Here is a 17,707-nt window from a genome sequence, read left to right on the forward strand (position 1 = left end):
CACGTGGCACACAAGACACTTAAAAGGTTATAGAATCAATCACGGCAGGCAGACAACTCGAAGACAACTTTGATACTGTTTTATGGCGCGCGAGTCGATTATTCGCACGTATTCAGCGCGCATGCGAGACAACTAGCGCAATCTAGACCTTTCATGCGTAACTAAATACAATTTCAAGTTAGCAGAAGGCCCAATGCATCAGACGCCGCCATAATTTATCCACATAAATGAAGCATTAATATTTTAGTGCACTATGCAATGAGCTGCTTCACCATGCTCCCCGCCTTGGAAGGTCGGAGACCTTTCAACATGAATAAAGTAATATTAAATAAATTAAATAAAAGAGTACAACCAATTATCTATAGTTACCTCTAACTAAGCGGTATCATGAGTTCTAGTGAAAAATCTCAATTAATCCCATAAGAAATAAATTTAAGCGGTAAAGGAGATTAACTTAGAATTACGACAAAAAACAAAAAAACGTAAAAACAAAATGGCTTTAAGAGTGGTCAATTAATTAATAGTTTTTTTTTTAAATAAGCTAAAATAAATCTTATAAACTAACACAAAAAATAAAGAAGTTACTGAGTTGGTATAGGGTAAAGTTTTACAACCGGACGCTTGAAAATACCGAATCTAGTCTTAACCTTTGCAACTCGAACAATATTATCGGTGCCAGGAAAAACCTCCGTAATAATCCCTATTGGCCAACTTAGCGGGGGAGAGTCATCCTGTCCAACTAATACGACAGTTTCAACCACCACTGGTTTATCAGGAGTAGACCACTTTTGTCGAATCTGCAGCGTATGCAGATATTCAGTGTGCCATTTCTTCCAAAACGATTGCACCATGCTATCTAACAAATGTTTACGCTGTACTAAATTAGCAGGTTGATCAGACAAATCTGGAGCAGGTAAATATTTTAGCGGTGATGCCATTAAAAAATGAGCGGGAGTAATAACCTCAGGATGTGGATCAGAGGATACCACATTAAGAGGACGTGAGTTCATGATACATTCAACTTGGGTTAGAACTGTTTGGAGCTCTTCATAAGTGAGAAGCTGCAACCCAATAACTCTATATAAATGTGTCTTCAAACTCTTAATATTTGATTCCCACATAGAACCAAAATGTGGTGATCTAGGCGGTATCATTTTTCAATTAATTTTATGCAAGATAAATTCTTGAGAAAGGGAAGTCTTAAATTTTGAAGTCAATAAAAATGTATATAACTCATCCAATTGTGCCTTAGCGCCAACAAAATTTGTTCCGTTATCGGAATAAAGGCAAGACACAGGCCCCCGACGGGAAATAAAACGCTTGAAAGCGGCTAAGACCGCATCAGTGGTTAAATCAGAAACTAACTCAATGTGGACTGCCTTTGTGACTAAACATACAAATAGACAGATGTATGCCTTTTGAGCATGTTGTCCTCTTCGTCGAGAAAGAGTGATACGAATAGGACCTGCATAGTCTACTCCAGTATGCACAAATGCTTTAGCCTCTGAGACACGATACGCAGGAAGGTCTGCCATGAACGGTGTCGGATGATGCGGGTTTAATTTAAAAAACAATTACATTTTCGACATTTTCGATTTTTTAACAGATCTTACGACAGTTCTGGCGTCCAATATCCAATAACGCTGTCTAAGAATTGATACAAGAAGTCCTGGTCCTGTATGACAATTCATTACGTGGTAATGTCGAATAATCAAATTAACCACGTGATTATTCTTTGGAAGAAGAGCGGGATGCTTGGCATCAAAGGGAAGACTTGACTTGGATAGTCTTCCGCCAACTCTCAAAATACCTTCTTCATCTAAGAAAACTGCCAATGGTCGAAGTTTCTTAGACGGCAATTTCGAGTTTTTAAGTAAAGCGATATCTTGTGAAAAATATACAGATTGTAGAGTGCGGATCATAACTCGTTCCGCCAAATTTATATTTTCAAGAGGAGTCAAATTAGCGGTTACATTATTTTTATATTTAATAAAGCGGAGTACATAACATATGGTACGCAATAATTTATCCCATGAAGAGATACGATGAGCTAACTCACATAATATAGGAGGCTCGGTCATAGCGGTAGCGGTTAAAACATGAGCTTTATGCTCTGGAAGTTCTACGGAATTTGTAGGAGAAAATCTTTGAATGGGCCAGAAATTTGGTGGTTGCTGCAGCCAAGAGGGGCCATTCCACCACAACAGATGAGATACAAGTTGGGATGGCAGCAAACCACGAGAAAGGCAGTCACTGGGATTTTCAACTCCAGCGACATGATAGAAATGTTCAGGACTTAAGTTTTCTTGACACTGGGCGATGCGGTTGCTGACGAAAACAGAAAAACGGTGTGGAGATGAGTGAATCCAGGATAGAGCAATCGTGGAATCTGAAAAAGCATAAATTTCTGAAGTTGGAAAGCGCCTGGAGTAAGACTCCTTCACAGCAAATATTAATTTAGACATTAGCACAGCTGCACATAGCTCGAGTCGTGCCAACGTTGTCACTTTAGTTGGTGATACCTTAGACTTTGCGCAAAGCAACGTCACTGTGACAGCAGAAGGGAAGGTACAGTGGGCATTAATCGCACAACCATATCCTTGAATACTTGCGTCACAGAATGCAACAAGGTTTAAAGTGCACTCAAGTGTAACACCTACATGACGCGGAATACGCAAGTTATCTAGTAGCGGGAATTCCTGTATTAGGGCGTTAAATTTTTGTGTGATGTGCAATGGAGTAGGATCATCCCAGCCAATATTGCTCAGCCACAGCTCTTTAATGAGTAATTTAGCGTACATAATGACGGGAGCGACCAGACCTAGCACGTCAAATAAGCGGGCTACTACAGAGAGTATTTTTCTCTTAGTACATTCCTCAGAAACTTGACAGGAAGTAAAGCGGAAAGCATCACTCAAAGGTTCCCATGATAATCCTAAAACCTCCGATACATTTTGACAAGCGTCAAAGTGTAAAGAGGAACGGTGTGTATCAGGTAGGCTGCTCATTAACTCTGGCGAGTTGCTTCGCCACTTTACCAAATCAAAGGAACCCGACGCGAACATTTTAATCAGGTCCTGAGCCAAATTCTTTGCAGTTTCCTCATTGGGAGCGGAGTATACTAGGTCATCTGTGTACAGACTCGATTCTGCAATTTTAGCAGCTTCTGGGAAGTGGGAACTCATGTCTGAAGCCAGCTGTCTCACTGTGCGCATTGCCAAAAATGGGCTTGACTTGAGACCGAAAGGAACGCAGTTAAATTCAAATGTGCGGATATTTTCATTTTCACTGAATCTAAATAATATTCGTATGTATTTGCGTTGATCCTTAAAAACCCCAATGCGGAGGTACATATGTTTAATGTCAGCATTCATAGCGACAGGGAATAATCGAAATTCTAATAACAAACGAAACAGATCGGTTTGCATGTTACGGCCAACATGAAGAACGTCATTTAATGATAATCCCGTATGAGTTTTCGCGCTAGCGTCAAGCACAACACGCGGCATAGGCTTGTCGGAACGAACGATAGCATGATGCGGTATATAATAACCTGTATCCGAAACTTCGTACTCCGAGACCGAACTCAAATACCCGTTATCTATATATTCTTATATAACCTTGTTAAAATTATCTCTTAGCTTAACATCTTGTCGAAATCTCCTCTCCAAGGCCAATAGTCGACGCAATGCAACAGCACGAGAGTTTCCAAGCTCTGACGGCTCTTTACAGAAAGGAAGAGAGACAACATAACGGCCGGTATCGTCCCGAGTCACAGTGGAAGTATACAAATTCTCACATTCCGTTTCCTCAGGCGATAAAAATTCAGATTGCGGTAATTCTTCAAGTTGCCAAAATCTTTGAATTAAATCATTTAAATTCAGCGAGATAAAAGAAGCGGTAGTGACATTACAATTAAAATCAGCGGAAGCGGTCGATTCAATAAGCGAAGCGGTCTTAGTACACAGATATTATCATTTTTCTGAGAAGGATAGTCACCCATAAAAACATAACCAAAAACAGTAGATAAGGCGGGTGGGGCACGCGGTCCAATATCTAATTTATTTCCCAAATAAATGTATGGAAATAACTGTGCACCCAATATAATGTCGATGTTACCTGGAATATTCCAAGTCAAATCGGCGAGCGGTAACTTATCAAAATATCTTAAATCATTATCTAATTTTATAAAGCGGGAAGGTAACTCATCCGTTATACAATCTACAACTAAAGCGTATATCTTATATTTATATTCAGTAGATAAGCGAGACTCAATCTCAACATAAACATAGCCATGAATAGGTCGAGACGACATACCAACACCCTTAACAAACGAATTACATAACGGTACAATCGATAAGTTTAATTTGCGGCAACATTCAACAGTAATCAAATTATTCTGTGAACCATTATCAATAAGACACCTGACTACAACTCGCCCCATTCTCCCCTGCGGCTTTGCAAATACTTGAGCGGTCGAAAGTAAAATCGAATTATTAGGTCTAGCCTCTGACGTCAATGAAACCGACGGATTAATATATCCGGGCACATCGCGCAACTGTGGTACCGACAAGTTACCAGCAGAGGGCACGGCGGTGGTGGCGGTAATATTGTTGGAGGTGGCCACGTTCGCGAGCGAGGGCCCAGGCGGCGGCGGTGGTGACGCGAGCTTCACCGGCATATCTCGCGATGACAGCGCAACAGTTCGGTTTTCACGTCTACTAGAATCATTTTTATCTTTATTAAAATGCAAAAGTGTATGGTGTCGCTTTTGACATAATTCGCAAACAGACGACGACCTACAGTTAGTTATGGTATGCGTAACACTAAGACAATTAACACATCCATGTTTAGATTTAATGAAATTAAACCGATCATGTACATAAGGTACGTTTTCAAATTTAAAACAATTATAAAGTTTTGTGTGCTTATTATCTGAACAAAAAACACACACAAGCGGTGTATTTGAATAAGCGGGAGAAGTAGGTATAGTAGTACAGTCGTGGCTCGCGACGAATGACTTGTAAGTTCGTGCGCGCGATTCACGCGTGGTCGCAGCGGTAGGTTTGTTCCCAGCCGGGGCTAAGCCTGTATTGATATTAGAATTACGTATTTTGTCTGAACGTTCTAAAATCTTAACTTGATCTTGAATAAAGTTTATCAAGTCTTTTGAAGAAGGAATTTCAACATCGCGGACGGATAACTCGAATGAATGTGCGGTTTGAGAATCTATTTTTCTTAAAGCACAGTGGAATACAATAAAATCTGTTAAATCGTTTATATCTAATTGCTTTAAAGCGGCTAGTGATGACGAATATTTTTCTATAAAAGCATTTAAACTATATGCGGAATGAGAACAACCCTTTAATTCTAAGATATTATTTAAGTGATGTGTGCCTAACGATCGTTTATCTTGATACTTTTTAACTAGTGAATTCCAAATAATTTTATAGGAATCACTTGTAGGTATTATACCTGCGGTTATTTTTAAAGCGGAATCAGTTAACTTACCCATTAAATATTGGATACGGTGAGAGTCTGTCAGTTCTTTATTCTCGTGAATATTTGTTTTAAATGACTCATAAAAGACAGGCCATTTTTAAACGGTTTTATTTAGTTATGTCTTTCCATCGAAACTAGGAAGCTCAATGGGTGGAATTTTTATATGGAAGGAAGTATTGTTGTTCAAGCGCGGCTGTGTGTGGGGCAAAGACAAGTGATCCGATAATATTTTATTCCTAACCCTTTTTATTTTAATATATAAATCATCAAATGATTCTAAGCTTTGAAAATTAGGTGAAGAATCTGGTTTTAAAGTTAATTCAATATCAATAATCTGATGCAATAACTTTTTATACTCTACCCTCAACTCATCTATAGTTTCTGAATCAGCTAAAAACTGTTCATTATTGCGTGATTCGAAACCAGAAACATTGACGGATAAATTATACAAACGATTTATTCTTTTAAATATTATTTCCTTTTCACCGTTCAAAATACTAAGCTGTTTAGATAATTTGTCATGATCCATTTTGTCTTTACTCATTTTACTTGAACAAGTTTATATGATGAATATTAAGCTAATTGGTTGTTGTATGAAGTTAAATAAAGAAATTTATTTATATTATGATATTAATTACGTAATGATAATTATATGCTGGACAATATCTGAGCTCGTGAGGACCATAAAGTGTGGTGGGGCATTTAAGCCCTACACATAAATGTTGGTAGGCTGTCGTGTAAATAGACAGTCTACCGCAGGGAACGTAACTCGAAAAAGAAAGCGGATAATTATGGCGACAACTAATACAAAAACCAATCCACTAACTTGAATTGAATCTAGAGTTTCCTAAGGAGGAATACTCGCAGATCAGTCTTGATTCGTGGCTTGTCGTTGTCGCAGCAGAGCGGATAAAAACAGCAATCAGGAAGCATCCACGGTATATTCGGGAACTAGATTGATGTCACAAGCAAGTCTTCAAAATATATGTATCGGACACGTGGCACACAAGACACTTAAAAGGTTATAGAATCAATCACGGCAGGCAGACAACTCGAAGACAACTTTGATACTGTTTTATGGCGCGCGAGTCGATTATTCGCACGTATTCAGCGCGCATGCGAGACAACTAGCGCAATCTAGACCTTTCATTTGTAACTAAATACAATTTCAAGTTAGCAGAAGGTCCAATGCATCAGACGCCGCCATAATTTATCCACATAAATGAAGCATTAATATTTTAGTGCACTATGCAATGAGCTGCTTCACCAAACGTGTTTTAAAATGTTCAGTAATATACTCAAATAAGTTAATGACGCACGAGCATATCAATAATGCAAATTAGCTGATTAAAACTTGATAAAGATAATTGGAAATGTTTTTAACTAGTAACGCTTTAAATTAAACTTTACGATTCGATGTTAACTGAATTGATTAGCATATAAATAATTAAAGTGTTGAACATTAATCAAGGAAGTAAATTGAATTCCTTTATTAGTGTATACCAAACATGCCATAAATAAATACAGGTATCAAATATAATAATAATATTCTTCTGAGCTTATGGCATAATCACGTCCTATTTTAAAGTAAAAACCTATAAAGCTTGGCTTTTCGGACCACTTAATGATAACGTTTACTTGAAAAATGATTATTGATAGGGTTGTCGCTCTAGCTAGAGGCCTGGAAAACCCTAAACATCCTTTATTGGGGCCAAACCTGCAAGGACTGTATTTCTTTGGTCTTTGGCATAAATCTAATAAGACTCGGAATATTCTGTTTAACGTATTTCATACAGTCTGCTTTCTGTTCGTTCTTTATCAGTTCTATGCACTTTATTTGATGAAAAATGATTTCATACAAGTGCTTTTAAATTTCTCATTGACTGCTGTCAGTCTTATATCAATTTCTAAGAATATACGAACAGTATGCTATCAGCGTCGATGGAATGAAATATATTGTATGATATCTAAAGAAGAAATCTCGAACTTAAATAATGGAGAGTTGAAAATACTAAAGCTAATGAAAGCTAGTTTATGCCAGAGTTGTTACTTTTTTATATTGGTCTACAGCAGTTGTTACGTGTATTGCATTATTAATATCTCCATTTTTTAAATTCGCTACAGATCCAATTTATCGTGAATTAGTACACAATGGAACTGCGCCATATCCACAAATATTGTGTTCTTGGTATCCATTTGATAATTCCAAAATGCCTGGGTACTTTTTTGGAATGTTCTGGCATGTGATTATTACTATTCAAGGAGCCGGCGTTATCGCTGTATTCGACATGAACGCCGTCAGTATAATGACGTTTTTAAAAGGGCAATTGAATATTTTACATTATAAGTGTGAAATCATATTTGAAAACAATACATCTAGCAGTAACAGCGTAGAGAAAAACATCAAAGAATGTTTCAGATTGCATTCATTCCTTACAAAGTAAGTGATACAGCATAACTAGAAGTGGGTTCTTTCGTAATAAATTTATTTTTATTTTACACTTTACATGCATTCTCATAGTGGCTCGATTATCCTGCCATCGATAAGTTATTTTTTAACGTAGAGACGGATAAATCACCTGATGTTAAGTTATCTTCGCCACCCACATTCTCTTGCAATACCAGAGGAATTGCAGGAGCGTTGAAAGCCTTTTAGAAAGGTGTACGTACTTTTTTTGAAAGCACCCATGTCGTATCAAACTCTGCTGTTGTTGGTTAATTTAAAGTTAAATTTTCTTTAAACACTTTCAAATATTAGTTTGAATATTGTAATTTTTTTGATAATCAAGTCCACACATTATTACCCCAAATATTATATCCAAGCAGCTTTTCCAACGCAAGGTACTTACGACGCAATCAAATACAAGGCCCCTAAACTTGAGCTTCATTGGTTGATCTTATTATGTTTTTTTAATTTGTGGATAATACAACTTATTATTATAAATAGTCGAGAACCATTAAGTTTAGATAATTGGGGTAACGTACCGTGCGTTCATTATGTTATATTCTTTAATCATTTCCCGCCATTTAAATGATATTATTACATAAATCCATACATTCGCGGCCAGACAGTAGTAGGCCTGCATTAAGGGCAAAAGTAGTCATTTCCAAAAGAATTACATTTTCTTTAGTTGCTGAGACTTCAATAAATAAATACATACGAGTATACGTTTTATTAAGATAATATTACGACATAAAAAAAATGTTTTTTTTTTTAATTATTATCGCCAGTGATGTTCTTGTACGTTCTGTTATGTTCAGTAATAATCTGCTGTAGTGTGGTCCAGTTGAGTTTAGTAAGTGAAAATTTTACTCTTTTTGTTTTGGCGGACTCTGGATCCACCATCTTTGTTTGTGCACACATTTTTATGGGTAAGAAATACTTATTATTCGTTATATATTTTTATGGCTTGGGCTCATTAAGTGTGTACTCGTAACAAAGCTACGGTACTAACAGAAAAACGTTTAGGTTCTCAATGAGTAATTTTTTAAGAGCGCATATTGTTTTCAGGAATACGGGCCACCCTCTGCGAATTTAAAGTCAACCTTTCTTGCGAAAGTAAATTATACTAAATGTTTAGAAGACTACAAAACATATCTTACACCTAGAATGGTCTGTGCAGAAGCTCCTATAAGTCGTTTCATTCGATTTTCGAATATATGTCGGGTATATATATATTTATATTTATTAAAACGTTTTTTTACAGAACGTGTGCGTATTTTCTAAAAATAAAGTTTACGGGAAGCTACTGGGATTGCGTTGGTAGAGTCGAGTTATGTTTTGCTGGAATATATAAATAAATAAATAACCATATCGCGGCCCATGAGCTTTCCAACATAAGGCATGTACACTTAGAGGCTGTTTCACAATGTACAAGTAAAGTAGCAATTGCAATAGGCTAGATAAATTCATGGCTACATAAAAGTTCCGAATAACATAGATTGTGTATCTCACCTCTTTACTACTATATTTATATTCTAGATATTCTAGAGAACTATTACTAAAGGTGGAGACTGACTTGCACCATTTGTTTGTAATGTATAATTCGGTGACACAGATTTACTAGTAACTTAATATTATATCTGTAATGTATCATTCGAGGTCTTGGCTCAAGTGTGCTCCATTTCTTCTCATAATGGCAGACGTAGAGGTTGTGTGTGCTTCATTAGTTCAGTTATTGTTATTCGAATAAGAAGAAAAGAAAACTATATTGGATATCCAATTTGTACCAAAAAAGAAACGAAAGTGGTGGTACGAATTTAATGAATTATAAGAAACATAATAAAAATTTGCATGAGTCCCATAAAATTGATTTTCTTTGAAATTGTCATTAAATAAAATTGGTTTATTCGTTGTCCCACTGCATTATCCTCATTGAAAATCGTGAGTGTAAAACGAAATGGATTGCGGTTGCTACTTACTCTGTCGACGTGTAATGACTGACTTGGAATGTAACAATCAAAAGGATTCGCTAAAAACCCACAATGGAGTGGAGCACGCGGTGCACGCCACGAATGTGTAAAATATGAAATTAAAATTTGCTTTAAAATCCCTTTAGAATGTGTAACATTATTTCTGATAAGGTGGAGATTGACTTGTAATATTTTTATGTAATGTGTCGCGTTTTTGATACAGAAACCAAAGACTGACTTACCACTAACATTACAAGGTAATTTTTTTTCCTTGTAATTGTACATTACATGAGAATGTCAACTTATCAATGGTCATGAGCCTTTCATATTAATGTCTATAAGTCATAACATAAACAAGCCATGTACTAAACATTATAGTAGAGGAGGTGGGGATTTGGGAGCGCGTCAGAATAATATACGTGGGGCAAACTTGCACCTTGTGAATTAAAATTCAAAATAGGACGTGACATCACTTATTGAAAGTCAAAAAAAACAACCACTCATTCCAAAATGAATGCCCCAGGCCTGAGAAGAATGGGCGCAACAAACTCAGCGGGCTTTCTTTCATCAAAAAATATGTTTACAAAGTAATATTGTACAATTAAACTTATTATTTAATAGCCTGAGGGCGGTTGCTCCATTCCCAATCTGTGGTATCATTAAGAAAGTCATTTATGTTATAGTAACCTTTATCACACAAACATTTTTTTAATTCTTTTGAATTACGTAATTCTTTTGTTTAGAACATTTTCTGGGATCTTGTTGTAAAAGCATATACATCGCCCCACAAAAGACTTACTAACTCGACTAAGCCGAGTAGTAGGCATTATAAGCTTATGTCTGTTCCTTGTCTCTAGCAAATTCACTTATGTGCCTATTAACATACATTACATTATCAAGAATATATTGAGGATCAACATTCAAGATGTTTTATTATTAGAATTTTGCTCCCAATTATTCTTTAGGTTATAAATGGCGCGAATAGCCTTTTTCGGCAGGACAAATATTGTATTATTATATACCATAGGATAAAATACTATGAAAATAAGTAAAGTATACTAGTCACGCCGTATCTATGTCTTATCGTATCTATAATCTTTTTATCGAGCGCAATTCCTTTTATGCCATAGTGACACAGCTTCCTGACCAGCGTTGGATGTTGAACGCAGTGAAAAGCCTCATATAAATCACAGAAGATGCCAAGTGCATTCTGCGATCCCTCGCAGGCATCAAAAGTAAGCAAGTCCCCTAGTAAAGCCAAATTATTTCAAATGAAGTAACTTATGAGAGTTAAAGTAAGTAAGCATTCGGCTTAAATATTGGTATAATTTTACTATGTTTCAGAAGGTCAGGAAACACGCCATGATAAATACAATTATAAAAGACTATTGCACGATATGGTACTATGACATCAATTATTGAACTTATTATTTTAACAGAAATGCCCCATATATCGGCAGTTTTTTTCATGTTTAGAGATTTAAAAGTTTTTATTAGTTTTCCAGGGCTAAAAAAACTAAAATTGAAACTATGTTGACATTCACTAACATTTTTCAGAAAAAGTGACTCAGCAACACTGTTGTAAGAGACAAGAGTATTTGTGATAGAGACTGGAAGCTCAGAAAAAAATTCTCAAAAGCAGTAGCAACTTCCTGCTGAGATTGAATTATTGTATTGTTTATTGATAGATTGTATTCAATGTTGCGGTCTTTAAATCTTTCAGATTCCCAATTTATAACATTCCAAGTCATCTTTATTTTATTTGGTGCATTTTTAACTATTTGTCTGATATGCATAGACCTTGCAATAGAACAAACACTTTTAAATAATTTAGAGTATTTTTTAACATACTCGAGAAAAGATGCATCATGACTATAATATAATCTCTCTCGCTATATAGTTCATATAGCCTTTGTCTGCTCCTATGAATGCCAGCTTTTGCTCAATCATTAAATGACAAGAGACCACCTGATTTGACTGTCTTTGAAGTAAGTATAGATGCAAACTCTGTTTAAATTATTTTAAATAACTTATCATACATTTCATTAGGATTAATATTATGATTCAATAAATCCAAATTTGAGAGTTTATCTGACACATTACCTCTATATCTCTCCATTCGCCCATTATTCACAGGAACAAACGAAAAGTACTTCCACCATACTTAAATACTTTAAGGTAAGTTAAGTATGTGAAGAAAAGTGTACATTTCAATCATCTGACAATTTGAGCGTGACATAAGGAAATGGGAAAGTCACAAAGTTTCAAACCAAAAACTTCAAACCGTCATATTGAGGGAATTCCTCCACATAAATGTAAAATTATGGATCAGCATGACAATGTCATTTAGATAAACCACCTGTATAATAATTTGACTCGCTTGAGTATTTGAAGGTCACGATTTTTTTTTGTATTTTCAAAAATCTGTCATAGCTTTTGGTCACATTCTAATCGTCAGTATTTTGAATAGGAGCTACAAGTAGGTTCACTTAAAATCTTCTCGTAGATACGCACTGTAAAAGATTTTGGAACAAAGTTTCTTATGGGACGATGCGGAGGGGTACCCTAACCGGGAAAAAACGTCCGGAACGTACGATTAGTATTATTTATATATAAATAATTGACACGTAAAAATTATTGACATTTGACACATTTCTGACAAATTACATTGATTGTTTATTTTATTTGTTTAGAGCATTGGTAACAAGGCCAAACCACACCAAAATACAATAAACGAATATTTAAATCATATATAAATAGGTTTATAACTCCAAAATTGCATTGACATAGAAGCAGAACATGTACATTATGTATACCTTTTTGATGTTATTGAAGATAAATTTCTTTGACTATTACGTTGCGCACGCACAACTTTTAAACAGTGGAATTCAGTAGATACTGCCCATTTTTTTCATAATTTTGTTTCTATCCGGTGTCCCATGACATCACATGTTTTTTTTCCTATTTTCTTCGTATGGCCATCCCCACCATGCAAAACGGCAGATTGTCATTTTTCTCTTATCAGAAACATGGGGCGCATATATCGTGTGTATATAGATCAGATCAGCTTTTTTCTTTTTAGCATCTACACAAATCCTTCCTAATCCAGTGATCACGACGCTCGAGTAAATCCCTATTTAGCCTCTAGAGCTCCTAGGTACTTATCTGCTAGATAACACTATTGATACATTTTGAGACGCAAATGATATCTTTATTCGATAGATGAGTAGCAAGTAGCTTATTTGTGGCTTTACTTGTACATTGATGCATGAAACAGGGCATTAAATAAAATAAATTAAGAGCAATTTATTGTTATGACAGCCAAGTCAAATGTTACTGTCAAATATACTTAGTACTGCTGAATCATATACGATAATCTTATCTGGAGATTTGGGAGTTTTGAAAATTACACGGTTTCTAGTCGGATTGTGGTTTATTGTATATTTTTTTTTATTTTATATTTGTTTTTCTGTTAGGTCGTCTGTATTATTTGTTCTGAATGTATATTATTCAAATATATTTTTATTTCTATACAGGGTGATTCCGGCGGTCCCCTAAGTCTGCGGATTGTCGTCTTTTCTTTACGATTGCGATGAATATATGCCTGCAGTTTTTACCAACTTAGCGGATCCTGGTATTAGCGAATGGATTAAAAATCATACACAAAGCGAAAATTAAATCAAGAGAAATTTAAGAGAATATTTCCATTGACTATTTTTCATTTCATTTTATTCGTATCTTAAGTATGTGTGTGTGACAATATAATTTAAATATAGAGATTCGTTTAACTTTCTTTAATTAAGAACGCATATTTACAAGGAAGATTTTTTTCAAAACCACAAGTACTACTAATTGCATGTATTTTTTTTGTATTTCTCTCTGTATTGCATAACTTTTACATACTATTGATACATTCGTTGTTAAATATAATTGACTAAAAAATATATAGATAAAGTTTATACCTTAAATCTGAACTTAGTATTACTACTTACTGGCTGGTCAAATAATTAAGAACGCCGTATAGTTTATTCTTTTATTTAAAATTATTAAACTCAACACTCAATGGCTCTCTGGTTGTAGGTCACTATTACTATTATTTTTATGCCATTATGTGCTGCAAAAGTCTTGACGGTGATTGCTTCAAATGAAAGCAATGGGAAAAAATTCAAGTTGCTATAAATCTATAAGGAATGTTCTTATTAAACATCACGAGAAGGTTTTGCTCGTATCAAAATATAGCCGACCATCTTGCAATACTTAAAAACGATGACTTTTAGCACGCTGTGAAGCATTTTGCCACGTATCAAACAACTTCAAATGTTCCGCGTGTACCTAAAGTGAGAAAATTATTTCGTCGAGATTATCGCAAAAAGTTCGTTAAACAACAGCAAACATCAAACAAAATCGTTCCAAAGTTTATAAAGACATCAAAGAATATTTGATGAAAACTATCCTTCAGCAATCTCGGTACGCACTATTCAAAGGCGTTTGGTAGAATAAAGGTTGCACGGTAGGATAGCAAGGAAGGTGTCCATGTCAAAACGGCGACATAGTTAAGCCCAGCTTGCATTTGCCAGAAGGTATGAAAACTGGACGGTTAGACAGTGGAAAAATATTCTTTTTTGAGGAATCAAAAATAAACAGGGTATGTTCATAGACATAGTGTTGGACCTGCTAAGCTGGTAGAAAGAAATATAGATAGACTTCAATAAAAAAATATACTGGAAGAAACAATGTTACCCAAAACATTTTCACGTGTTAGACTAGTAACCAGAAATAGAGCATAAGAATAGTATAATAATAGAAATTACAAGTAATGCAAATACGAAAATGAACTAATGATATAACATTGATGTTCAAGTAAACCACCATAATTTTAGAAATATATTTATTGCGTCACGAAGCTACATCTGTTTGTAAAAGGCTTTTACATGGGTAGAAGAACTGATAAGAAACTCTTAACCCATCTTTTAAAGTATAATCTATGTACAATATACATCTAACAAGTCGAGGAATCTTTAATAAATTGTACTTATGTTAAAACATTTTCTCACTCATTATTCACAAGGGGTGACGCTATCAGATTATGAAGTCCTTATTAAAAATTATTAATTAATAGATACTTGTTCTGATATTATTATCCCTTATAATAATATCTGAACAGAAAATATTAGTATAAATATCAGTTTGGTACTTAACTCTTACGTGACCGTTCGGTCACGCTTGTTGCCGTTGGTTGCAGCAGCAACCAGCCAAATGTGACTGATCTTAAGTATCGTTAGACATGCTGCACCAACCGAAACAAATCCTAGCGCGAACAGCCAATCAGGGACAAGCTCCTATTGGCTGTATGGCTTAAAAATACAAATAAGTAACTTTTTAGTTTTAAGATGTCAAAATACATATAACTCTTTTTACTTTGAATTATTTACATAAGGTTTTATTCAGTGCTATTTACTTCTTATATCTGAAAATTTCAAGAATCAAGGAAGTGACACAACATTACTATTTAAAAATGTATTTATTGCTTTTCGATGGAACCAATCATTGAAGCATTATTGATATCATTATTTTTTGACAAAACTTAAGATTTATCAATCTACATGTAGTTTGTTGTCAAATGTCAAACAATATTGTTTGCGTTCAAAATTTAATTTGTGACAAAACTTTAGATTTATTAATCTACATAAAAATAATTTAGTAGATGTTAACAGCTGTAGTTAATCTATCAACTATAGTAACTAAAATTAAGTTTATTTTTTACCTCGTGAGAAAGTAAGAAAGATATAAAAATTCTAATTAGTTATTCATTTTAAACTATTCTTTCAATTTGATTTCTGGACGACAAAATCGTTGTTTTCATTTAATTCCGAGCATTTTTATATTTATTCAACTTTTAAACCTTCTCTGGACTTCCACAAATAATTCATGACCAAAATTAACCAATTCCGTCCAGCCGTTCTTGAGTTTTAGCGAGAATAACGAATAGCAATTCATTTATATATATGTATATATATACTCGTAATAAACGAAATCACTTTTATTTATCTCAATAAAATTGTTACTTACTATGTAAATAACACATGACATGTTTACAACAAAGTTGCACCCGGGAATAAATGACGCAAAATTATTTGGCTCTCAGTACACGGTCTACTGCAGTGACTGTGATTATATTAAAGTTGGTGTTGAAAGAGGAGGAGGTACCTTGATTGCAGTTTCTAGCGAGGTAAGCGTGAGTAAGCGTAAAAACTGAGTCTAAAATACCAAATCGCGTGTTTTTAATACAAAATATAAACGCGATTGAACAGTAAGCAATGTATGCTGCAGATAGTCTATAAGCCAATCCTTCAATTTGGGGGCCCCATAGTTATTTGGAATCAAGACTAATGCCAAGAAATACAGCAGACTAGCTGATGCCCGCGACGTCGTCTGCGTGGACGCTATGAAGCAGCAAAATACTATGCCCGCAACTAGCCTATATGTTTATCGACATTTGTGAACATTAATGGAAAATTAGAATTAAATATTATTAATAATAGTAGCATTTTTATTATGTATTATCTATCTGTACGTACTTAATTCAAAAAATAAATAATTGACTGATGGATTGAACGCCATGCTGCTAAAGAAATGAAGTAAGAGTGTGTCTTTTGGTACATCGAATGCCCAAGTTATTTGCGATTCAGTATTTTTTTTTTGTATTTTTATGTGTAAAGGATAAAACCCTTTTGTTTGCTATTTGCCGGCGCTCTGTTTGACGCTGAGCACTTGCGAGCCGGCCAGCATTTGCTTCATCTGCTGTTTCAAATGCACGCTTAGCTATTAGACCTGGCATGCTCGTTTCGTCGAGAAGCTGCTTCTTTAGATGTTTCACTGATACGTCGAGAGGCCATAGATACACTCTGCGTTTTCTTGACGCCCAGAAATTGCTTCTTCAGGAGTCTCTGATGCACGCTGAGTGGCTATGCGGATAGCATTTTCCTGACGTCGAGCATCAGCTTGCACAGAACTTTCTCAAGCTCTGGCTTCTGCTTGACGTGCTGCTTGCTCAGGTCTGGCTGTTCAGCATGCATTAGATTCTTGTTGTCTATCAATTTTCATAGCTCTCTAGCTCTTAAGGAGCGCTGTGAAAGATTGAATTTGTATTTGCTAGTCATAATTGCACCAAAATTATTAAGCTATCTAAAAAGCTATAGACTAAAGAACTTACAATAAAAATAATTACACTACCATCGCTCTTTGATAAAAATATTAAACAAAGAAAGAAAAAAATAATTATAACAAAACTTAGGAATTACTTGCTGAATTATCAGTTTTATCCATACGTTTTGTTTATCGAGTCAAAGTCAAAGTCAAAGTTTTTATTTGCATAAACATGTTAGATTGATGTTACATAAATATTATTAAGTACATGTTTGCCACATTTATGACGTGCAAATTTTATAAAATACATTTCTAAATCATTGGTTACAATAATATAAATTTAACAAAAGATTAGTAGCAGTATTATATAGTATATAGTCAAGTCAACTAAAAAAGTTGAAAATATTCGTATAATGAATATAAGCAGTTTTTACTAAGGTATATTTTTAATTTAGATCAGAAATTCCTATTTGACGATACCTCTCTTATTATTTTTGGGATGTGATTATAGATTTTTATGCCCAGACACAAACAGTTTCCCTGAAATAATGTAGTTCTACAGCAAGGTACTTGTAGTGAAGGTGAGGTGAACTTATAGCAGATTACATGGATACTGTTTTACGTAGTTCTCTGGTAAAAGAGCTCT

Source organism: Leptidea sinapis, chromosome 12 (genome assembly GCF_905404315.1).
Source record: "Leptidea sinapis chromosome 12, ilLepSina1.1, whole genome shotgun sequence".
Taxonomy (NCBI): domain Eukaryota; kingdom Metazoa; phylum Arthropoda; class Insecta; order Lepidoptera; family Pieridae; genus Leptidea; species Leptidea sinapis.